This window comes from Acipenser ruthenus, unplaced genomic scaffold, assembly GCF_902713425.1.
Source record: "Acipenser ruthenus unplaced genomic scaffold, fAciRut3.2 maternal haplotype, whole genome shotgun sequence".
NCBI classification, from domain to species: domain Eukaryota; kingdom Metazoa; phylum Chordata; class Actinopteri; order Acipenseriformes; family Acipenseridae; genus Acipenser; species Acipenser ruthenus.
The window spans coordinates 209431-234074 of NW_026707510.1; the positions used below are offsets into that span (position 1 = coordinate 209431).

Below are 24644 nucleotides of genomic sequence, written 5' to 3' on the forward strand. Positions count from 1 at the left end.
ATCTACACGCTTCTGTCAATATTGATCAGGTGAAGGTTAGAGAGGAGATTCAGGTGAAGGTATTAAAACAGTTTTATACAGAGGATCACTGAAATGAAGAAAACACACAGGAGGCCCCCTGACTTTCCATGCGTTAAACAGAGTTGTGAGTTTGAGTCTTGTGCAGAAGGTGGCCATCTCCCGAATTAAGTGATTAATTTGTCACCCTTGAGATGGTCACCTGCATAAAAACCTGCAGCTCTCTGCACTCCAGGTGGGTGTTAGGAGCGAGAGCAAGAGGAGCGAGAGAGAAACTAAGTCTTTTTCTTAAAACCTTTTATTTATTTTTGTATCTGAAAAACATGTAGAGCAGGAAATGGCAAAGCAAAACACCACGATAAGAAATCTCAGCAAGAAACTGCAAGCCTCAAAAACAAAAAATAACAAGAACACCCAGCATTGCCATCCAGCATGCATGTCAAGTCTCAAGGTTGACTCGTGAAACTCACGGTTTTTCAGAATTTTGAGAGTCTCACGGCCGTGCAGTGGATTCTCACAGTTGTGCAGATTAAGTGTGTTATTGTTTGAGAGGCTTTGAAACCCTTTATCATGATACAGCGGTAAATCCAATACAACAGTCCAGGCGGATTATTTCATTTTCATTTATTTATTTATTTATTTATTTATTTATTTATTTATTTGGGGGGGGGGGGTGTCACAATGAAGAGGTAGGTGTACATTACCATTCTATATTCCTGTAGCTGCTACGCAAACTCCCCCCTAACCCTAAAGACAGAATTGCCTTGTTGTTTCAAACTGACGGCTTTAACAATTTAACAATGTAATCGGTTTAAAACCGCGAGGTTTTGGGTAAATATATAAAGAAAAAAAAAGGCAGTGTATCTTTTAGCACTACAACAAGGCCATGTACGGAATTAAAACGAATGGACTGAAGAATAGTAATTGTTTTGTAACAATTTAATTGGTTTAAAAGCAAACAAGATTATCCATAAACTAATGTTCACAGAAAATAAAAAAAGAATTTCGACAAAAGCTGCCGCAAAGCACTGTGGTTGAAAGTGTATTTTTATTATGTTAGATAAACAGACGGTAAGTGGCGTCGGTCGATATGAACTCCACACCCTGGTTGAGTATTACTGTTTGGTTGTGACTGTAAAAAAGTATAATTTTTTTTCCATAAATACACTGCTTATTTAATACTTTACAATTAGTAATATTGTGAGGCTGTCTTTTTGCAAAGTGCTGAAATAGTCTAATCCCACGACACAGTTAAGGGTCTTTCCGTGGAGAGTTGAACAAATCTAATTAATTCACAGGATTTCTGTACGTTGGAAAGGACATTATAGTTTCATGATTTTTACATAGTTGTTTAAATAATTCCTGTTGAAGAAAAATAATATAAATAAATAAATAAATAAATACATCTACTGGTTATTTGTAATATTTAATAATAATCTCCAATATAAGAATCTTAGAAAACCACGTCTTGAACAATTTAACAAAATTGAAAGAATAGGTCTACAAGTCCCAATAATGTTAGCAAAACATATTTTAATAAACACGATCTTGGAAACCATTTTGGCTATCTTTAAACCCTGTGCTCTTGCATTGTTTTCTCTTGTGCTGTTTTTAAATTGCAGTCGCTTAGCTCAGTTTCTCTCACCTCACACATTCACACGCTTCTCAGTTTAACACATGCAAACACGTCTCTGTTCTTACCGGTTTTATTCTTTACTCGGATACGTTCTTTTCAGTCTCATCCGTTGTTCATAAAATGGCGATGCTGTGTGGTCTCTTTTTAGTTTCACTTCTGCAAAGCAACGTATATGGAAATGTTTTCTCTATGAGTCATTCAGGATGTGGGTTGTTATCAAACCCTGTTTAAATGTGATCTGTTTACTGCCTTGGCAGAGAGCCATATCATTGAATACAATCTTGTGCGCATTACTCAGTATCCAATGCAAAGCGCTCCTGTTGAATGTTGGTATATTTTAGGGCGATATGTTTTATCCAACTTAAAGACTTTTGTCTGACTGTTGTTTTTCGTTTTGAAGCTCATGAAAATACATGCTAACAAAGACTGCCGGAAATATTCTTTAAAAAAAAAAAGTGTGGAAAAATGTGACTTTCCCATGCAAGTACTACTGGGAGAACCTACTGGTTTTGTTTTTACACCAAAAGATAGCCAGTATCTGGTTCTATTAACATGGCAATCAGTTCAAACAGACTCCAATAGTGCTAAGAGTTATAACATAAATAACAAGATATACATTTTTTACTTTGGGTATGAAAAAAAATGAAATATGTGCTAACGTTTATGTTAGATGGAATTTACCTCAAATTACAAGATGGTTGAGTTCCAGACAATAGAACACACATTTCAGTGTCAGTATCACCTGCCTGCACCATCTAGTGTCATAGTGATGAGCACTGTGACAACCAACCCGTGTGACAACCAGCCCCGGTCTCCCCTACTGTTCAAGCAGACATATTAAATGAAGTAAACATTTATTTGAATGTTTTTGGAATTAAAAGTATAAATGCAGAAATGTTATTTTTTTGTGACCGTGCTGTAGGGTGTAAAATGAATCGCACGAAGCACGGAGATCCGGTTTCAAACCCAGATGTCCTAAACATACGTTGACTTTTGATTTAGTTTGCATACACACTCATAAGCAACTACATCGGACAGCGTCCCATTTACCCTGCTATGTGTTATTTTGCAAGGCTCTGAGAAACGTGTTTCTTACAAAGTTCCTCTTTCACATTTCAAGTGCACGCAGCATTATAGCTAATTATTTTTATTACAAATGTAACCCTTCAGTGCAAAAAATGTGAAGTGAAAAACGCCAACTCAAAAACCGTCAATACCACAAGGTAGCAAATCCGCCGAATTCAATACCAGCCACAATTTCCCGTTTTACTGTAAATGCTAACTTAAAACGAATGTTTCTGCTGACACCTCCGGGCATGTCAGTTGCTAAACGACACCTGGGTCCTGGGTTCGATTCCAGCCTCAGAGGTCTGCCTGTGTGGAGTTTACATGTTCTCCTCGTGTTCGCTTGGGTTTCCTCCTACATGGAGGTTTCCTCCTTCAACAAAGACATGTTGGCTAGGTGGATTGGCCTCTCTAAATTGTCCCTTAGTTGCCCTGCAATGGACTGGCGTCCTGTCCAGGGTGTAGTCCTGCCTTGCCCCCTCACCCTCTATAGCAGGGGTACACAATTCCGGTCCTGGAGGGCCGGATCCCTTCTGGCTTTTGTTCCAACTGTTCTCTAAATTACTTAATTAGACCAATAATTGGTAATAATTGGTCCAATTAAGTAATTTAGGGCAAGGTTGGAACAAAAGCCAGGAGGGACACCAGCCCTCCAGGACCGGAATTGCGCACCCCTGCTCTATAGGATTAAGCAGTTACCGATAATGGAAGGGTATTTTTGGGTGAAGTCCGCTGCCATCTGGTAATGTATATTGTTTGTCAGCTAACTACGTGGTGTCCACATTCGGTAAAATCTCATTTCCAGTGTTAGCGCAAAAAACAAAACACAAAAAACAGCAGTGACGTTTATACAGGTAAGCCAGAGGCATATATATTTTTTTTTTTTACAAAATAAACAGTTTAAAAACACCTTGGCTACAATTGCTCATCTTTACACTTTTTATGTTATTTTCATCACTCACGGCATGATTTACTTTAATTTGAAACCAGGTTTTAGGGGATTTCTTGTCGGAATTTAAGAATGAAAATGTATAGCAATATTAACCCTAAAGCCATGTATTCAAAGACATAAATAAAAATGTGTATTTTTTAAAATCTGTTTTGTTTTTAGAATTTAACATCGAGCAGCTCTTTCTGACCTAATTTTTCCTGTTTTTTAATTTTTTTTTTCTTTTCGCTTTACCTTGGAAAATATGTTGTGTTTCTAAAAGGGGAATCCACCCACTAATCACACTGTTCCTATGAATAGCCCTCTCGTCTACGCCTCCTCGTCGTTTCTCTGTTTGGTCCCCCTCCTCCTCCTCCTCCCTGCCTCCTCCGTGCAGCGTGCCTTGTCTAGGGGGAAGGTGACCCAGAGTGCCACTTGTCCTGTCTGCTGGCATTAGTCATCATTCAATCAATATGCATTACATCATAGTTCAGGGCGGCTACCGAGCTCCAATGGACAAGGCCATGGGCAAAATAATTTTACGTTTCATTACGGGCATATTCATTTGTCAAAATGCATTAAAGAATTGTTCATTTCAAATCTTGTGGATGTCTCCTTTCTGAATGTGGTGCGTTGCTACAAATCACATACGTGAATGTTTTATATTCTGGCAGTGAGAGTTACAGTGGCTAGCTACACAAAAAGAACTTGCAACACCAGATATACGTGGTATTTGTCAACAGGCTGTCCCGCGGGATTCATTTGTATGCCACTGCCATGGCCGATCGAGGAGTTGTGAAGTATCCTGCACTTCACGTGCACGCGTGCGCAGTTGTGAGACAGACGGCAGATACAATAGATAGTTGTGGCTCCCAAGTGGCGCATCCAGTAAAGGCGCTCCGCGTGGAGTGCAGGATGCGCCCCCTATAGCCTGGAGGTCGCCGTTTCGAGTCCAGGCTATTCCACGGCTGACCGTGGACGGGAGCTCCCAGGGGGCGGCGCTCAATTGGCCGAGCGTTTAGGTCAGCCAGGGGGTCGTCTATTCACCGCGCACCAGCGCCCCCCTGTGGTCTGGCCGGGCGCCTGCGGGCTTGCCTGTAAGCTGCGTTGTCCTCCGACGCTGTAGCTCTGAGGCGGCTGCACGGTGAGTCTGCAGAGTGTAAAGATGCGGGCGGCTGACGGCGCACGCTTTGGAGGACAGCGTGGGTTCATCTTCACCCCTCCCGAGTCAGCGTTATAAATTGATTGGTGTATGAACCAGCCTATACACGGCATTATCTTTAATTTAACCAGTGTCTGTCACCCAGGTCGACCCCGCTTTATCAAAAGCTGTGTGAAATCGGGTTGCCGACCCGCATGACACTGGGTCCACATGCCAGTGTGAAAGGGGCTTTAGACTGAGGCCGTGTCCACACTACATAACCGATCTGGAGAACTGTACTCAAAAACGTTTGAATTAATCCAGCTCAAAGCGTCCACACTGGAGTACCGTTTGACATTTAGTCGGGCTTACTGCGTCCACACACTTTTAAAATGTTCCTAGCAGCGCAATGGACTGTGGGACTGCATGTGACATTAATCCCCCATGCACGGGATTTTATGTTTACAACCCGGCACATATGGAGCCCGTGCTGACGGAAGACACGGCGCTTCTTAGCATGAACGTTATGACTTTGTTTCTTAAAAACACAAGGTACATTTTATCATAATGTGTGCGTTTCGTTTTGAACTCTGAAGTTCTCCTTGACCGATTTCATCGCTCCAGATATCAATGTGCCTTGATCACGTCGGTCCGCGATCCAACATTTTACAACAAGCCCCAGGTATTGTATACGGTACAGCAGTATTGGGTAGTCGTTCTCAGCTTCTTCAGGCTCCTGTCCGGAGTGCTGTATTTGTAATGTCCACATGCCAAAACATATCAGAAAGCATTTTGGGATATTGGAGGACACACAAACAAATGTAGTTTGGCATTACAGCGCCCACACTTCTGACAAACCACACTACCGGATGCGACCCAATGTAGAACTGGACTGGAGACTAAACACCCCCGAGGTGGTCTGGAGTCCGGTTCTCGAGTCTGGTATTAAACGCTGCGCAGTGTAGACGCTCACCGGATTTAGCACTTTTAAGCCGGTTTAAAGGCAACTAATACGGTTTAAAGGCATAGTGTGGACAGGGCCAAAAGAACAGAGGCTGGTAATCATTTAGGGAGTGTTTAATCTTTTACAGTTTTACTTTTGTTATTACAATACAGAAACTGTTTGTACGAGCCACTCATCTTGAGTCCTAGGTACTTTCCAAGTAAGAGACTGGCATAAAAATTCCTAAGTGTTTATTAACCTTAAAAAAACCTTACTTACTACCATCATTTATTTCAAACTGCTTTAGAGCCCTGTAGAGTCATTCAACCCAGAAGCTTGGTTTAGCTCAGGCTGGTTTCACATTGACTGGTTCTCAGTACCGAAATGCAAATGCAGTTTCATTAAATACATACCATAATTTTTTTTTTTTTGAAGTATGCTGTTTCGTTTCTTAAGAAAATAGTTTTGTGTGCCTGTATGATAAGAATTTCTAACTGCGTGCTTCAGTCATTACTTTTCCTCTCACTGTAAATGAGAACTATAAAAACAAAACATTTTAAAAATACAGCTGCAGGCAGGAATGCGGTGTTATGTTTTTCAGAATTGATCAGTGTTTATTTTACAGAGGGGGGTTAGTGTATCGAGGTAATGGCTGTATTCACCTGGATTGTGATTTAGTCAGGTTTTCTATTTTTTTTTTTTTTTGTAGTGGTACAGGTTTCAAATTTTCGTGACATTTCATAGAAACACGTGTTTTTGACGGGTTTTATCACAACAAAGTAGAGTCCCTGTCAGCCTACTTGGATTTCTAAATTCCATACACACGATGAAGCAGTGAGGATCAAGCACTAAAATAATACAGTCCGTCTCGTACCGGCCAAATCGGTCCAGTTGGAAGGTATAAAAAACAGGAGCTGGGATTTGACTCCTGTACTGTGGGTAGTCTATCCTTCACAGTTGTTGCATTACCACTGTACCAAGCGCTTTACACAATGGGCAGGATGCTACTTGTTAAAATCAAAATGTTTCAAAGAAGACTGCATACTACTGGTGGCACTACAAGAAAAACATATTCTGTTGATCAAAAGCAATACATTTAATAGTTGTAAGAGGTTCGTATTTCTTCTTAAAAATAATTAATCTTCTTCAGCTAAAGTCAATCAAAAAAATGTTTTCATGCATCAGCAGTGTGGAGTAGTGGTTAGGGCTCTGGACTCTTGACCGGAGGGTCGTGGGTTCAATCCCAGGTGGAGGACACTGCTGTTGTACCCTTGAGCAAGGTACTTTACCTAGATTCCTCCAGTAAAAACCCAACCGTATAAATTGATCTATGCAGGGTCTTGGTGGTGTCATACACCTTCCACTTCTTAATAATCGTCTTGACCGTGCTCAAGGGATATTCAAGGCCTTTGATATTTTTTTATACCCATCCCGATCTGTGCCTTTCAACAACTTTGTCCCGGAGTTCTTTTGAAAGCGCCTTGGTGCTTATGGTTGAGTCTTTGCTTTGAAATGCACTACCCAGCAGAGGGAGCCTACAGGAACTGCTGAATTTATCCTGAAATCACTTGAATCACTACAATTTAACACAGGTGGAGGCCACTTAACTTGGTGTGTGATTCTGAAGGCGACTGGTTAAACCTGAGCTACTTTAGGATTGCTATTACAAGGGGGGTGGACACTTATACAGCCAAGCTATTTCAGTTTTTATTTAATTAATTTTCTACAAATTTCTAGAATATTTTTTCACTTGAGAGGGGGGTAGGATGTGCAGATAAATGAAAAAATATATATTTTAATGCATTTTAACTCCAGGCTATAAGGCAACAAAAGGTGAACATTTTGAAAGGGGGTGTAGACTTTCTACAGGCACTGTACCTAAAGTTACAGCATGTCACTTTTAACAAAAGTAAGGGATTTTAAACCAGTTTGAATTGGTTTGATTATGGTTTGTACATAGGCTCAAAACAGCTTATTAAGCAGAAACAATTTATGTAAAAACAAAAGTGTTGTCTGTCCCGAGGTCACAGCTGCACTCGGAGTTATGAAAAAACAGTCACTCCCTACATGGTGTATTTCGGGCCAAGTTCAGGGAAATACATAGACAAAAATCCTTACCAGCAGGTTCCCATAACTACTGCGGGGTCATGTGACTTAAAGAAATGACTTACAAAACGTCCCCATGTCACTGATTACATCGGACTGCGGTTACAAAACCAGGAAGACACAGAAACGGTGAACAGTGGAGCTTCTCATCGAATCAGCTATAGTTAAATTATAATTTGTTTCCAGCAAGAACCTTTATTACTGATAATGTGAAGTTTAGAGCTGAGGGTTAAGTTAAGGTAATACATCCATAAATATAAACCCAAATGTTTCTCACACCCAAGCCCTCCACTGAGCTGCCCAAAACTAAAACACATGAATTCTCATTCTTACCTTTCTCTCTGGTAATTCTACCCTGTTTCTGATTCTCTCTCTGTGTTCAAAACAGCGGAAAACAAGTTCAGACTTCAAGCAGATCTCTAATTTACATTGCGTGTTTGTTTAGCACAGCTCTAGTTACAGCCTGCTCACAGACACGCCTCTCACACTAACCTCCAATCCTGAGTTAAATGATAAACACAGAAATGCCTCACCACAAGCCAAACCTAAAGTTTCAAAATACCAGGTGTGAGTTTCATTCTGAAACTAAGAAACCCACAACAGAAAATTTCAAACTGTGTCTCAAGCACGGAGACTGGCCCTTTATGAGAACAAAATGCAGGGTTTTGACAAGCACTCAAGAACCCAGCTTGACAGTAATTAATAAGGTGATGATCTACACGCTTCTCTCAATATTGATCAGGTGAAGGTTAGAGAGGAGAGTCAGATTAAGGTATTAAAATGGTTTTACACAGAGGATCACTAAAATGAAGAAAACACACAGGAGGGCCCTTGACTTTCCGTGCGTTAAACAGAGTTGTGAGTTTGAGTCTGAGAAGCACCGCTGAAAAACATGTAGAGCAGGAAATGGCAAACACCACGATAAGAAACCTCAGCAGGAAACTGCAAGCCTCAAAAATAAAAAATAACAAGCACACCCAGCATTGCCATCCAGCATGCATGTCAAGTCTCAAGGTTGACTCGTGAAACTCACGGTTTTTCACAATTGTGAGAGTCTCACGGCCGTGCAGTGGATTCTTTGTGCAGATTAAGTGTGTTATTGTATGAGAGGCTGCGAAACCCTTTATCATGATACAGCGGTAAATCCAATACAACAGTCCAGGTGGATTATTTCATTTTCATATTTTTTTTTTCTGGGGGGGGGGGGGGTGTCACAATGAAGAGGTGTACATTACCATTCTATATTCCTGTAGCTGCTACGCAAACTCCCCCCTTACTCCAAAGACAGAATTGCCTTGCTGTCGCAAACTGACGGTGTGTCTGCGGGAGCCTCCTGTGTTTCTGTACACAACATGTCATAACTCGGACAGAGTCGAAGGAGAGACCAATAATAATAATACTCACATTCACACTCTAACTGAAGATTTTATTATTATTATTGTTTTTTTGTTCTTTTTTATGTACTCATGCTGTATTCGTGTCGTTTACTTCGCTCCCTGTGTGCATAGCCCTTAAGTCCAGGTCAGGCATAGCTGTCAGCCATGAGCAAAAATCAAAACCAAAATGTAGTGGTCTAGGCCAAGGATTTTCATCAATCCCAAGGTTTGTCAGCAGGGGTCTCACTGGTATGATTCAAAGTGAAATGAACTGTAAAGCTAACTAATAAGACCACCGTGTGAATCATAACTAGGGCCACAGAAAATTCACGGTTTCACGAATTTCACGGAAATCGTGTATTTGACTGCCTACCATGAAAAACTTGACATTACTCTTCACAGCTTTTATCATGTAGAAACCATAGACAACTACATAGAAATGCCTGCAACAATAATAAAACTACAACTAATAACAGATCTTATATTTATCATGGTGTCAGTCTTGGATGTCACATCTTAGCCACGAGATGCAATCACTGATTTCACAAGCTGTGGAGATGAAATTGAATCTTACAAGCACCATGCCGCTGAAAGTGACAAAAATGTCAATGTTGTTGATTTCTGGGTGAAGTCTGAAATCAAATTCCCAAACATGGCAAAAATTGCACGCTGCTTTTTGTCAATTCCACCAAACTCCGTCCATATGAAGAGGTTTTTACACCACAAAGACAAACCACGAGTGCTGAAACTGCAACAAGATGCACGAGACTGGCCTTCAACAAATAACTCGTTTTCTGCTCACGGGCCAGATAATTAGCCTATTGTGTGTGTGTGTGTGTGTGTGTGTGTGTGTGTGTGTGTGTGTGTGTGTGTGTGTGTGTGTGTGTGTGATTGTGTGTGTGTGTGTGTGTGTGTGATTGTGTGTGTTTTAACATTTTGTTTTTCAAAGTCAGCATAACGTTATACAACACAGTCCGTTTAATTACTGTATGAACCCAAGTTTTAAACATTTACAAAACTCATCAAAGTTGCCGAATTTGTCATTCAAACTTGTTTTTTAATCAGTTTTGTCTGCTTGTTACGTTTTTCAGCCAACACATTTAAATGACCCTTGTTTGTTACAATTTAAAAGATTGTTTTAAATGTTACAATGTAAATGTTGACTCAGTAGCTACCATTAAATATTAAAATGTTTCAACCTTATCTCAGAGTGATATGAGCTCTCATGCAGAGGTAGACACGTCACATGCTGTAGGTGGCAGATGTCCAACCACAGGACTGTTTACCCAAGCTAGTGCAGAGCTTTCGGTGGAGCTGATACAATGAACCTTAGACTAAAGGACAGATGTAGAGGCTGGTAATCATTGAGGGAGTGTCACGTGGTAGAACTAAGAAAATACATGTTCAAGCATCAAAAAGAAAATCTACAATCTATTCAAAACAACGTATATTCTCAACCTTTTAAAAAAAGTATATTTATTACAGGTCACAGACAAAAGTACTGGCACACTGCTCACAGACACGCCCCTCTTCATTCTGCCCTCCCATCCTGGAGTCAGAGACACCTCACCACAAGCAAGCGTACAGTTTCAACATTGTGTGAGAGTTTCAGTCTCAACTAGAAACCCACAACATATCTGCTGTTTGAGTCGGAAACAAGCATCAGCTTAAAGAAGCTAGTGCAGCAGCTTGCGGTGAAGCTGCTATGAACCTTATAGGACTGATTTAGAGGCTGATAAGGGGGGTGTCATGCGGTATAACTTCCTTTTTGTTGGTTTCTGTTTAATTCTCTTCTATGTAGTTCCTCCTTTTGAATAGTGTTTATTGTTTAGCTGTCATGATAAGTGGTAAGAGAATTTTAGAAAGCTAGGCAAAAAAATGTAATAAAATACATTTTCAAGCATCAGTTGTAAAATTCAGAATAACATAATGTATATTCTCAACCTTTTAAAAAGTAGATTTATCACAGGTCACAGACAAAAATATTGGCACCCTGCACTTAATACAAGATCATTCAAGAAAACGTGTTAAATACAAGCATTCACTGAGCATCAGCCACTAACTAATATGACAAAAACCAAAACGCACCATTTCTGGTAGCTTGTAAGGGTTTATATGCATTGTAATAATGGTGCCCCTTTAAATGGTAAAGGAGTGTGAAATGATTGAAACTCTGCCTCTGAACATTGTAAAGCGTTTCCACTCTGCATGCAGACATATCACTGCTATGTGATTAACTGCTATAACCTTGGGTCCCGTCGTCATGTGTCACAAGATGTGATCTCTACAAAAATACCAAAACAAGTCAAGTCTTCCTGATAAAACTAGACATGAAACTTCTGCTTAAAAACCACTTGTGATGAAATGTGCGAAGCACAAACTTCTTTTTAAATAACGCAATATAGGGCACAGGACTCAATCTCCTATGGGGGGGGGGCGGGGGCGGGGGCGGGGGCAGGGGGTCAGCTTTGCTGTTGGTACGAATGATTAGGCTGCACCTCTTATAGGTGGGACCCCAGGTCCTGTGGGAGGTAACCTGCTCACTATATCAATCATGGGGTTTCCATGCGGGTCAATTTACACGTGAAATGGCGATGCGCGTGCACGTTTGGGAGAATTACTCAGGTAAATCAGGTTTGTGGCCGAAAAAAAAAGACCAAAGAGAGGGATTATTATTATTAATTTCTTAGCAGACACCCTTATTCAGGGCGACTTACAATTGTTACAAGATATCACATTATTTCACATTATTTTTACATACAATTCCCCATTTATACAGTTGGGTTTTTACTGGAGCAATCTAGGTAAAGTACCTTGCTCAAGGGTACAGCAGCAGCGTCCCCCACCTGGGATTGAACCCACGACCCTCCAGAGTCCAGAGCCCTAACCACTACTCCACACTACTGGGTAAATCTCATTTACTTGTGTAAATGACAAAACACATGGGAAAATCCACGTCCAGTTTCACATGGAAACCTGCATTTCATGTGTAAATGTTAATGAGCGTGTTTATCCTTAACTATAAATATTGCAAGGGAGCAGGTCAGTTGTTACTGTGGATTCCAAGACGGCAGAAAGTAGTGGCTGATGGGCGATTTTATGGTTAGCAGTGGAGTCGTTCACCTTCATGATAATGCGGACGGTTATTTTTTTATTATTTTGTTTTGCTGTGTCTTGTCTGTCATGTTGCAGATCTCTTGTGGGTTTTCAGTTCTCACTACCCGTATTTGCCCAAGCGTGGTGTTGAATGCTTCCTCAGCAGCTGTCAGCTGTCCAGACCGGTAGGGTTTCTAAGCCAGGGTAGTATACGCAGCATCACCTGATCCCCTATATGCTGTATTGCCTGAATGAAAGGGAGATATATATACCATCTCCGCCGGTTTTCAGCCATGGTGATCTGCAATACCTGTTGGTCAGTTTCATTTTATACCTCTGAGTTTATTTTTAATTAATGAGTCGTAAGATACATTAGTTGAAACAGTATTCACTCCTAATGACATTTGAAAAACAATTTGGGCAAGAGCAGTAAAACACATTATTAACCAGCCAGGCACAAGGTATTTTGCTTTATTACAGCAGCTTAGATTCACTCGTGTAGCAGGTCTCTGCACATGGAAACCACATTTTCACAGAATTTACATAGCCAATTTACGTATCAGCCCCCACCTTTCCCATTCATTTGCATGACGTCGGGTGAAAAGCCGGGTTTACTCAAGTGAAATAAACTGAGCGAATGGAAACCCAGAAAAGCATTTTACACAAGACATTTCTCTCGTGTAAATGTCTTTAAAAAAAAAAAAAAAACTTGCATAGAAACCCCATGAATGTCTATAATTATTGTTTTGAGGCTGGGCAGCAGTGTGGAGTAGTGGTCAGGGCTCTGGACTCTTTGACCAGAGGGTCGTGGGTTCAATCCCAGGTGGGGGACACTGCTGCTGTACCCTTGAGCAAGGTACTTTACCTAGATTGCTCCAGTAAAAACCCAACTGTATAAATGGGGAATTGTATGTAAAAATAATGTGATATCTTGTAACAATTGTAAGTCGTCCTGGATAAGGGTGTCTGCTAAGAAATAAATAATAATAATACAGGGCAGCTCACCTTGGGTTCAGTGTCAGTATCACACTCAATTTGCTCTACTCCTGAATAAAACTCTTTTGATTGAAACTACCTGAAGAGGACTGGCTTATTATTATTTTTAAGAAAAAAATCGAACCTTAGAAGCTTAACAAACAATCTTTATACAAATTTAAAACCCAGCCTGGCACGTCCCCCGCACGCTGCTGCATCTGTTTAAATAACGCACCTGTCGTTTCTCTTTTCATCTTTTCTCTTTCTCTTTTAAATCACTGCAGGAAGCGGCATGGTTTGGGTCTTAAAAGCGGTTACAAAGCTGCAAGTTTGTGGGACGTCTTCTGCTGTCTAGATCATTCAAAATGATGTAGACAGCATTCAGAACTGGGCAGACACATGGCAAATGAAATTTAATAGAGAAAAGTGTAAAGTATTGCACGCAGGCAATAAAAATGTGCATTATAAATATCATATGGGAGATACTGAAATTGAAGAAGGAATCTATGAAAAAGATCTAGGAGTTTATGTTGACTCAGAAATGTCTTCATCTAGACAATGTGGGGAAGCTATAAAAAAAGGCCAACAAGATGCTCGGATATATTGTGAGAAGTGTTGAATTTAAATCAAGGGAAGTAATGTTAAAACTTTACAATGCATTAGTAAGACCTCACCTAGAATATTGTGTTCAGTTCTGGTCACCTCGTTACAAAAAGGATATTGCTGCTCTAGAAAGAGTGCAAAGAAGAGCAACCAGAATTATCCCGGGTTTAAAAGGCATGTCGTATGCAGACAGGCTAAAAGAATTGAATCTGTTCAGTCTTGAACAAAGAAGACTACGCGGCGATCTGATTCAAGCATTCAAAATCCTAAAAGGTATAGACAATGTCGACCCAGGGGACCTGAAAAAAGAAACAAGGACCAGGGGTCACAAATGGAGATTAGATAAAGGGGCATTCAGAACAGAAAATAGGAGGCACTTTTTTACACAGAGAATCGTGAGGGTCTGGAACCAACTCCCCAGTAATGTTGTTGAAGCTGACACCCTGGGATCCTTCAAGAAGCTGCTTGATGAGATTCTGGGATCAATAAGCTACTAACAACCAAACGAGCAAGATGGGCCGAATGGGGCCTCCTCTCGTTTGGAAACTTTCTTATGTTCTTCTGCTGTGTCTATCAACCCTGAGAGAGCACTGGCTAATTTGAATAGCTTTGTTTGTCTTAAGCACAGAAACGCCCCCGTTTGAAGGCTAAACGATCCTGAGTTACGCACTGGGTGAAAAAACTGATGCAGCAGGAAATGGCAACCACAAAAAAACAAGAACTTCGACAAGAACCCAGCACTGCTATTCCGAGTAATACAGACCAATACAAGCACCGTGTGACTCACAACACAAGGCTGGAGTTTACAAGCTGACAAGACCGAAAAAGAAAAAAAAAAAAAAAAAAAAAAAAAAAAAAAAGGTGTTAATGTTCAGACAAAAAACAAAAAAGAAAAAAACAAGCAGGAAGCCATTGAGAGCATCGAGAGCGCCTTCTAGTGGAAGCTTTGGTGATTGCACTAATGTTACATTCATCTCAGAGTGATTGAGCTCTCATGCGGAGGTAGACACGTCACTGAAATAATCACGTAAAAGCCCCCCCCCCCCCCCCAGGAGACCGCATAATTAAGAATATTTCCCTGCACTCAGTAGAGATGTTGAAAGTCACCAGATTTCACATTTTAAAAAGCGAATTCGATTCAGATTAATTGTACATAGTTGTTTCATTTTGTTAATTTATTCCAGAGGCGTTATTCTCAGATCTGCATACTGGCGCTCATATTGTAAATAATTATTCAATATTACAAACAACCAATAAATATAGATGTGATTGATTTTTTTAAAAAATTGTTGTCGAAAAATAATAAGTCACTCTAGATCTGTATCGATAAGACGTGTGCTCCTCCTACTCTGTTCAGTCTTGTCCGGTTTATAAATTCGATTTGCCAACTCGCAGCTACCACCTGGAAGTTACTTATTCCCGGTTCCTTATTCGCGGTGTAGTTGACAAAGCAGCGCGTCCTTTTTCTGTGTGTGTCAAAACACTTACACATCTTGCTCAATTAATATATTGCAACTATTTAAAAAATAATCGCTCCTTTAAAAAAAATAAAAAATTAATAAATCTGTATGAGCAGCATAGCGGTACCCTGTATTACCCGCTTGTTTCGCCCCATTTAATATCGAAGTATCCCTAGATAGGTTATCATCTCCTCTTTGCAAAAACACTAAAGATTTTAGTGAGCGAGCCTTCTAAGAGGGTACACGAGGCATCCAAAGACGTGCCCCCGTGCGTTCTGTATTGGTTGTAATGGGCTACAATTTTGGGGTGCTGCTGTTTGTGGGGTACGGCTCGCTCACTAAAATCGTTAGTGTTTTTGCAAAAAGGGGGTTATACCCTATCTAGGGATACCTCGATATTTAATGAGCAAGGCGTCTTAATGTGGGTTAAATGGGGCGAAACAAGCGGGTAATATAGGGTACCGCTATGCTGCTCATACAGATTTGTTATTTATTTTTTTTTTTTAAAGGAGCGATTATTTTTTAAATAGTTGCAATATATTAATTGAGTAAGAGTTTTGACACACACAGAAAAAGGACGCGCTGCTTTGTCAACTACACCGCGAATAAGGAACCGGGAATAAGGAACCAACTCCCAGGTGGTCGCCCAGCTTCTGGATTTTCATTAGTCAACGCGCTCTGGTTACAAAATGGCGGTGCTGAGTTTTTTAGTTTCACTTCTGTAAAGAACAGAACTTATATATGTTAGGTTCCTTCTCGTTTACACATTTGAATTGCCAACAGCCAGTGTCAGCCTCGCCTCAATGACCTCACACACTCATTTCTCAGCGTTACAAACACTTACACACATTCCTCTACACGTACCTTTTTTTGGAAAATGTTTTCACTGAGATTCTTTTCAGCCTCTTTTAGTTCTTCATAAAATGGCGCTGTTGCGTAGTTTAAATTTGACTGTAAAGTACAGTGTAAACAAACATTATTATGAGTTGCGTCATTCCAGAAACAGTGCGGCTTTTCAGCAATAGACGGCGCTGCGGCTCTAGGAGCACAGAAGAAACAGATCAACATTCTCGCAAGGTCGTTACGCTAAAATAAAATACCTACCTGCTTAATTGTGTAACAGTCAGGGGCTACAGTAACAGGTGGCAACATTTTTTTTTAGCTCAGAGCGCTCCTGAGCATTTTTCATCAGTGATCAGTGAGCGGCCTGAATGGACACCTGCAGGAAACAAGTGGAGAGGACAGGCAGGACTGACAAATACGTTTGTCAAGAACGATGAACCGGTTTATGAAGTTATGTGTTAAATTGGCTAAATAAGATGGTAAAAAAAAAAATGTTGTTTTCGAATTTGTTTCATTTAATTTCATTGTTTTTAAATGTAGAGCTGTTTTATAGTTATTAATGTATTATTATGAGGCTTGTAGTATTAGTATTATTCATAATTTTCATTATTAACGCCGGTATTAAACACAGTCAGATATGAGGTTCAGTCCAAACAGAGCGCCGAACTCAGCGAGGTCCAGCAGGGGACAGTGGGCTCTATTCATCAGTGTCGGTTTCAAAAATCGTTATTATGAACAGATTAAGAACGGTTTAAGAACTGTTTGTGATTCATCAAATGTGGATGTCTCTTCCGACAACTGAGTGACGTCATGGCATGTCAAATCGCGACTGTTTTCCACAATCGGACAAATCCTAAAAGAAAGACAGTTTCCTAATTTGCATATCAAACATTTTTGTTCAAAGAAGGACCATTTCTTCTGTCCGAGTTAACACCACGTTGCAGCTGTTCTTAACACTGACCGAACATGGAAGGGGCTGCGGTTTTGGCAGAAAATGCCAGTGCAAATGCATTTACAATTGTAGCCCTCGCAGCATCTGACCTTATAGAACACGAGGCTGCAATATTTCATCTGTGTGAGGAATTGAAGGGAGATCTGGAAAGCCAGACCACTAGATCTCGTGCCATACCAGTGCACATTAAAGTTGGATTTTACACTACTGGATCGTTCCAGAGACCGGGCGGGGATCTGTATGGAGAGAGCCAGCCAACAATGTCACGCGTGCTTCATCAAGTGACAGAAGCTTGGTGAGACGGGCACGCAATTACATTTCTTTCCCGAGAACACAGCAACGGCAGCTACGAAACAACGATTTTTTAAAATATTTTTTAACCATTAGTTCATTCGCTTCAGTATTGGGGGCAATAGACTGCACACATGTGCCATTACGTAAACCGACTGAAGGCACCGCAGTTTATATCAATCGCGGGGGGGGGGGGGCATCAATTAACGTGCAGGTAGTTTGTGATGCCACTTGCAGTATCATCAATGTTTGTGCTAATTTCCCAGGATCGTGCCACGATTCTTATATCCTGAGCCAGTCCAGCATCTATAGACAGACCTCCTGATGGTGTTTTACTAGGTAGGTAAAATTATTTCCTTAGGGTTTCCAATCTAGTCAATAATGAAACAAAAAACAAACGAATATTCTCATGAAACTCGTTATACTTGTATGGATACACATTACATGGTTCATGTGATGTAGAACTGTTTAAAAATGATATACCATTAATAACTACTGAATTAATTCAATCAGTAGGCTGTCTTGTACTTCTTAGTTAAACTTCATGCTCATATTAGGTCTTATTATTGTTTATATGAACTTGCTTAATATACTGTAATATACTGTAATTCTTGTAAACAAATGTAGGCTATGTATATTTTGTTACAACTGTCTGCTAATAAATAAAATAACAATATCTGTGACAGTAGTCATGGCCTACATATAGAAATATGTAATTCTGAAATGTTTTTAAAAAATATATATTTTACGTATGGACTGAGGAAGTGGTTAATGACACCTTTTGCACACAAAACCGAGAAGAGGAAGCATACAACGAGGCACACGCAGCAACAAGAAATATAATAGAAAGAACATCTGGTCTGCTGAAGATGCGCTTTCGATGTCTGCGCACATCTGGAGGTGCATTACAGTATGCACCTAAGAGAGTGTGTGACATCACTGTGGCACGCTGCGTCTTGCACAACATTGCTGTGCAAAGACAAATCCTGGAGGATTTCGAGGAGGAGCCCCGTGGACAGCAACCTCATGAACCACAGAACAGATCATCCTGCATTGCCCGAATATGGGCAGGGGCAGGTTGTCCGTAACAGGAGAGTCCAGGATTTCTTACATGTGTAACGACTGTAGTTTAATTGTCATTAACATTGTGTTTATATTAAATTAACAATGTGTGTAAAGTAAATACATAATTTACAAATGTTGAACATATGTATCATTTTGTACTTCCTTGTGTAAAAGCACTTGACGTTTGTTTATATTTTATTTCGCTTACTCAATGATCAACTATATATTTAAATAACAAAAACAGTTGATCCAGCTAATAAACTAATACATTATAATCTACTAATTGATATGAAATAATAACACTCATATGTCACATTCAAAAAGAAAAAAAAAACGGGAGCAGTAGCGCTGGAATGGATGGGGGGCGGTTATGGAGTTCAGTGCTGCGTTGTGATTACATGAAATGGTAACAAATATGTCAACAGTTCTGTCGTGTTACCAAATGAGGAATGCAGCGCCCCTAGCGACCGCACGTAAACCCGGCTCCTCGTCCTTTCCCACGTGATGTGTTAAAAGCGCACCTCTGTAGAAGCTGGCAGCACAGCGAGCGACACGTTAGGATTATTGTCTATCAACACAGTAGTGGATTCATTTGACTTATCCGTGTCACTGTGAGATTCAAGCTATTAAAATACATTTTAGATATTTCTTATCGCCCTCGCTGTTATGTGGGTGGGCAGCCCCCCCCTCTCCGGCGCCTATAAGGGGACCAGGTAAATTGGTGACAAATAACTTATTTGTTACATGCATTTAAAATGTTTATAATTCTTCAAAACGCACTTACACAGTGTGGCTGGTTGCATTGCTCTCGCTACACCGTGCTCACAGTCACACACCCTTTTTTTTACACTAACCTCCACAGAGCTTCTTGTCTGACGACCAGATTTAATCCAGGAGCAACATGTTCAGATCCCGAGACAGTTCCCTTATTACTCTGAAGCCGTGGTTTAAATTTTAAATCGCGGATTGAGATGACGTCTTGATCTCGAACAGGCATTACAGATGCAGCGCTGGAATGGATGGGGGGCGGTTATGGAGTTCACTACAGCGCTGTGATGGGTCGGGGGTACCCCCGGGCGAATGGATTCTCCGTGATGCCGGAGAGCTTCTGAAACTTTCTGTTCAGCTTCAGAAGATGTTCATCCAGCACCTCAATATCCAGCTCTGTGTGAAGATCTGCAGCTCTGGTGAAGATTGAATCTCTCGCAGCAATCCGCAAGGCTGTGTTCTGTCCTCTCTCAAGTAAGAGACTCATTGAGTCCAAGCAGCCACTCCAGACTGGGAAAGCATAGGTTAAGGTAGGTCTGATAATCGCCTTGATGACCTTAATTTTGTTTCTTAGTGGTATGGTTTTGGTCTTCAAAGAGGTTAAAAGGCTGCCAGTTTGTGGGTCGTCTTCTGCTGTGTTTTTACAATACGGTTCTTCCACGCCTGAGTGATGTATTTACATCTCAAGCACAGCGACGCCCCTTTCGACTGCTGTGTCTTGACTGGCTAATTTGAATAGCTTTGTTAAATACGCCCCCGTTTGAAGGCTAAACGATCCTGAGTTGTTCAGACAAAAAACAAAAAAGAAAAAAACATGCAGGAAGCCATTGAGAGCATCGAGAGCGCCTTCTAGTGGAAGCTTTGGTGATTGCACTAATGTTACATTCATCTCCGAGTGATTGAGCTCTCATGCGGAGGTAGACACGTCACTGAAATGTCAAGTAAAAGCCCCCCCCCCCCCCCCCCCCCCCAGGAGACCGCATAATTAAGAATATTTCCCTGCACTCAGTAGAGATGTTGAAAGTCACCAGATTTCACATTTTAAAAAGCGAATTCGATTCAGATTAATTGTACATAGTTGTTTCATTTTGTTAATTTATTCCAGAGGCGGTATTCTCAGATCTACATACTGGCGCTCATATTGTAAATAAATGATTCAATATTACAAACAACCAATAAATATAGATGTGATTGATTTTTTTAAAAAAATGTTGTCGAAAAATAATTAGTCACTCTAGATCTGTATCGATAAGACGTGTGCTCCTCCTACTCTGTTCAGTCTTGTCCGGTTTATAAATTCGATTTGCCAACTCGCAGCTACCACCTGGAAGTTACTTATTCCCGGTTCCTTATTCGCGGTGTAGTTGACAAAGCAGCGCGTCCTTTTTCTGTGTGTGTCAAAACACTTACACATCTTGCTCAATTAATATATTGCTACTATTTAAAAAATAATCGCTCCTTCTTTAAAAAAAAAAAAAAAAAAAAAAATATATTAATAACAAATCTGTATGAGCAGCATAGCGGTACCCTATATTACCCGCTTGTTTCGCCCCATTGAACCCACATTAAGACGCCTTGCTCATTAAATATCGAGGTATTCCTAGATAGGGTATAACCCCCTCTTTGCAAAAACACTAACGATTTTAGTGAGCAAGCCGTCTAAGGGGGGTAAATGGGTCATCCAATGACGTGCTCCATGTGTTCTGTATTGGTTATAATGGGCTACACTTTGGGGTGCTGCTGTTTGTGGGGTACGGCTCGCTCACTAAAACAAGGAATTGTCGGAAAATATTTCTTAAAAAGTTCTAAACACCGACACTTTGATGAATAGAGCCCAGTAACATCACACGGGGCCATTTTATCTACCATCAGAAACACAAACAAGCAAATCATTATTATTCGCCATTTTTAAAAGTCGCTCAGCGCTCTCGTGGAGCAGAGCGTGAAGTCATTTAAATCTGCTCAGCGTGCTACTGGTTATTACAAGTTTGCAACAACAATACTATTACACTACAAGTAATAACGAGCTTGTGATCTGAATGTCGGATAGTGAGTGCAGGGTATGCCACAAACATCGTTTCATTTACTTCAAAATAAATTCAATGCTTGTTTTGTAAAACAAACAAACAAAAAAGAAAATTACCATGTACACCATTTAGAATGTACTTATAAAGAATATTTAAAACAGCTGTCTACAAAGTACCTTTATAGCCTATGGAGGTATTAACCACCCCCCCTGCGTCGGACACAAATTACATGAAATGGTAACAAATATGTCAACAGTTCTGTAGTGTTACCAAATGAGGAATGCAGCGCCCCTAGCGACCGCACGTAAACCCGGCTTCTCTGCGCGCGTCCTTTCCCACGTGATGTGTTAAAAGCGCACCTCTGTAGAAGCGAGCGACACGTTAGGATTATTGTCTATCAACACAGTAGTGGATTCATTTGACTTATCCGTGTCACTGTGAGACTCAAGCTATTAAAATACATTTTAGATATTTCTTATCGCCCTCGCTGTTAAGTGGGTGGGCAGCCCCCCTCCCCTTTTTTAAAAGGCAGCCCACCCCTCTCCGGCGCCTATAAGGGGACCAGGTAAATTGGTGACAAATAACTTATTTGTTACATGCATTTAAAATGTTTATAATTCTTCAAAACGCACTTACACAGTGTGGCTGGTTGCATTGCTCTCGCTACACCGTGCTCACAGTCACACACCCTTTTTTTTACACTAACCTCCACAGAGCTTCTTGTCTGACGACCAGATTTAATCCAGGAGCAACATGTTCAGATCCCGAGACAGTTCCCTTATTACTCTGAAGCCGTGGTTTAAATTTTAAATCGCGGATTGAGATGACGTCTTGATCTCGAACAGGCATTACAGATGCAGCGCTGGAATGGATGGGGGGCGGTTATGGAGTTCAGTACAGCGCTGTGATGGGTCGGGGGTACCGCCGGGCGAATGGATTCTCCGTGATGCCGGAGAGCTTCTGAAACTTTCTGTTCAGCTTCAGAAGATGTTCATCCAGCACCTCAATAGCCAGCTCTGTGTGAAGATCTGCAGTTCTGGTGAAGATTGAATCTCTCGCAGCAATCCGCAAGGCTGTGTTCTGTCCTCTCTCATGTAAGAGACTTGATTTTGACTTGATTTTGCTTTCTAGCGGCATGGTTTTGGTCTTCAAAGAGGTTAAAAGGCTGTCAGTTTGTGGGTCGTCTTCTGCGGTGTTTTTACAATACGGTTCTTCCACGCCTGACTGATGTATTTATATCTCAAGCACAGCGACGCCCCTTTCGACTGCTGTGTCTATCAACCCTGAGAGAGCACTGGCTAATTCTAATAACTTTCTTTGTCCTGAGCACAGAAACGCCCCCGTTTGGGTGAAGAAACTGATGCAGCAGGAAATGGCAACCACAAAAAAAAAACAAGAACTTCGACAAGAACCCAGCACTGCTATTCAGAGTGACAGGAAGAGTAATACAGACCAATACAAGCACCGTGTGACTCATAACACAAGGCTGGAGTTTACAAGCTGCCAAGACCGAAAAAAAAAAACGGCTTGATGTCTTAATGTTCAGTTGTATGATTCAGAGTGAAATTAACTGACTGCAGTGTTATAGATATACACACAGTATATGAGATCAGTTTAGTGCTGTGTTATTGTCTCAGACCTGCGGGTCTGCAGTGTTATAGATATACACACAGTATATGAGATCAGTTTAGTGCTGTGTTATTGTCTCAGACCTGCGGGTCTGCAGTGTTATAGATATACACACAGTATATGAGATCAGTTTAGTGCTGTGTTATTGTCTCAGATCTGCAGTGTTATAGATATACACACAGTATATGAGATCAGTTTAGTGCTGTGTTATTGTCTCAGACCTGCGGGTCTGCAGTGTTATAGATACACACACAGTATATGAGATCAGTTTAGTGCTGTGTTATTGTCTCAGACCTGCGGGTCTGCAGTGTTATAGATACACACACAGTATATGAGATCAGTTTAGTGCTGTGTTATTGTCTCAGACCTGCGGGTCTGCAGTGTTATAGATATACACACAGTATATGAGATCAGTTTAGTGCTGTGTTATTGTCTCAGACCTGCGGGTCTGCAGTGTTATAGATACACACACAGTATATGAGATCAGTTTAGTGCTGTGTTATTGTCTCAGACCTGCAGGTCTGCAGTGTTATAGATATACACACAGTATATGAGATCAGTTTAGTGCTGTGTTATTGTCTCAGATCTGCAGTGTTATAGATATACACACAGTATATGAGATCAGTTTAGTGCTGTGTTATTGTCTCAGACCTGCGGGTCTGCAGTGTTATAGATATACACACAGTGTATGAGATCAGTTTAGTGCTGTGTTATTGTCTCAGATCTGCAGTGTTATAGATATACACACAGTATATGAGATCAGTTTAGTGCTGTGTTATTGTCTCAGACCTGCGGGTCTGCAGTGTTATAGATATACACACAGTATATGAGATCAGTTTAGTGCTGTGTTATTGTCTCAGACCTGCGGGTCTGCAGTGTTATAGATACACACACAGTATATGAGATCAGTTTAGTGCTGTGTTATTGTCTCAGACCTGCGGGTCTGCAGTGTTATAGATATACACACAGTATATGAGATCAGTTTAGTGCTGTGTTATTGTCTCAGATCTGCGGGTCTGCAGTGTTATAGATATACACACAGTATATGAGATCAGTTTAGTGCTGTGTTATTGTCTCAGATCTGCAGTGTTATAGATATACACACAGTGTATGAGATCAGTTTAGTGCTGTGTTATTGTCTCAGACCTGCGGGTCTGCAGTGTTATAGATATACACACAGTATACAGTGCCTTGCGAAAGTATGCGGCCCCCTTGAACTTTGCGACCTTTTGCCACATTTCAGGCTTCAAACATAAAGATATGAAACTGTAATTTTTTGTGAAGAATCAACAACAAGTGGGACACAATCATGAAGTGGAACGAAATTTATTGGATATTTCAAACTTTTTTAACAAATAAAAAACTGAAAAATTGGGCGTGCAAAATTATTCAGCCCCTTTACTTTCAGTGCAGCAAACTCTCTCCAGAAGTTCAGTGAGGATCTCTGAATGATCCAATGTTGACCTAAATGACTAATGATGATAAATAGAATCCACCTGTGTGTAATCAAGTCTCCGTATAAATGCACCTGCACTGTGATAGTCTCAGAGGTCCGTTTAAAGCGCAGAGAGCATCATGAAGAACAAGGGACACACCAGGCAGGTCCGAGATACTGTTGTGGAGAAGTTTAAAGCCGGATTTGGATACAAAAAGATTTCCCAAGCTTTAAACATCCCAAGGAGCACTGTGCAAGCGATAATATTGAAATGGAAGGAGTATCAG

General features: G+C 40.7%; 1 protein-coding gene across 10 annotated transcripts in view; it reads right to left on the bottom strand.

The window, feature by feature from the left end:
- The window catches only part of LOC117410065 (uncharacterized), a 39010-nt gene extending 19081 nt beyond the window's left edge, over positions 1-19929 (bottom strand). For 3 of the 10 annotated variants that reach the window (XM_059018876.1, XM_059018880.1, XM_059018872.1), the window contains exons 1-2: positions 8171-8285; positions 1720-1810 (exon numbers count right to left, since the gene is read on the bottom strand). The gene's annotated coding sequence lies outside the window, so the exon portion shown is untranslated. Of the gene's footprint in view, positions 1-1719; positions 1811-8170; positions 8287-16211; positions 16327-19352 lie in introns of those variants that run through there. The other 7 variants (XM_059018873.1, XM_059018881.1, XM_059018878.1 and 4 more) reach the window with 7 other exon arrangements.
- Positions 19930-24644: the final 4715 nt, after the last annotated feature.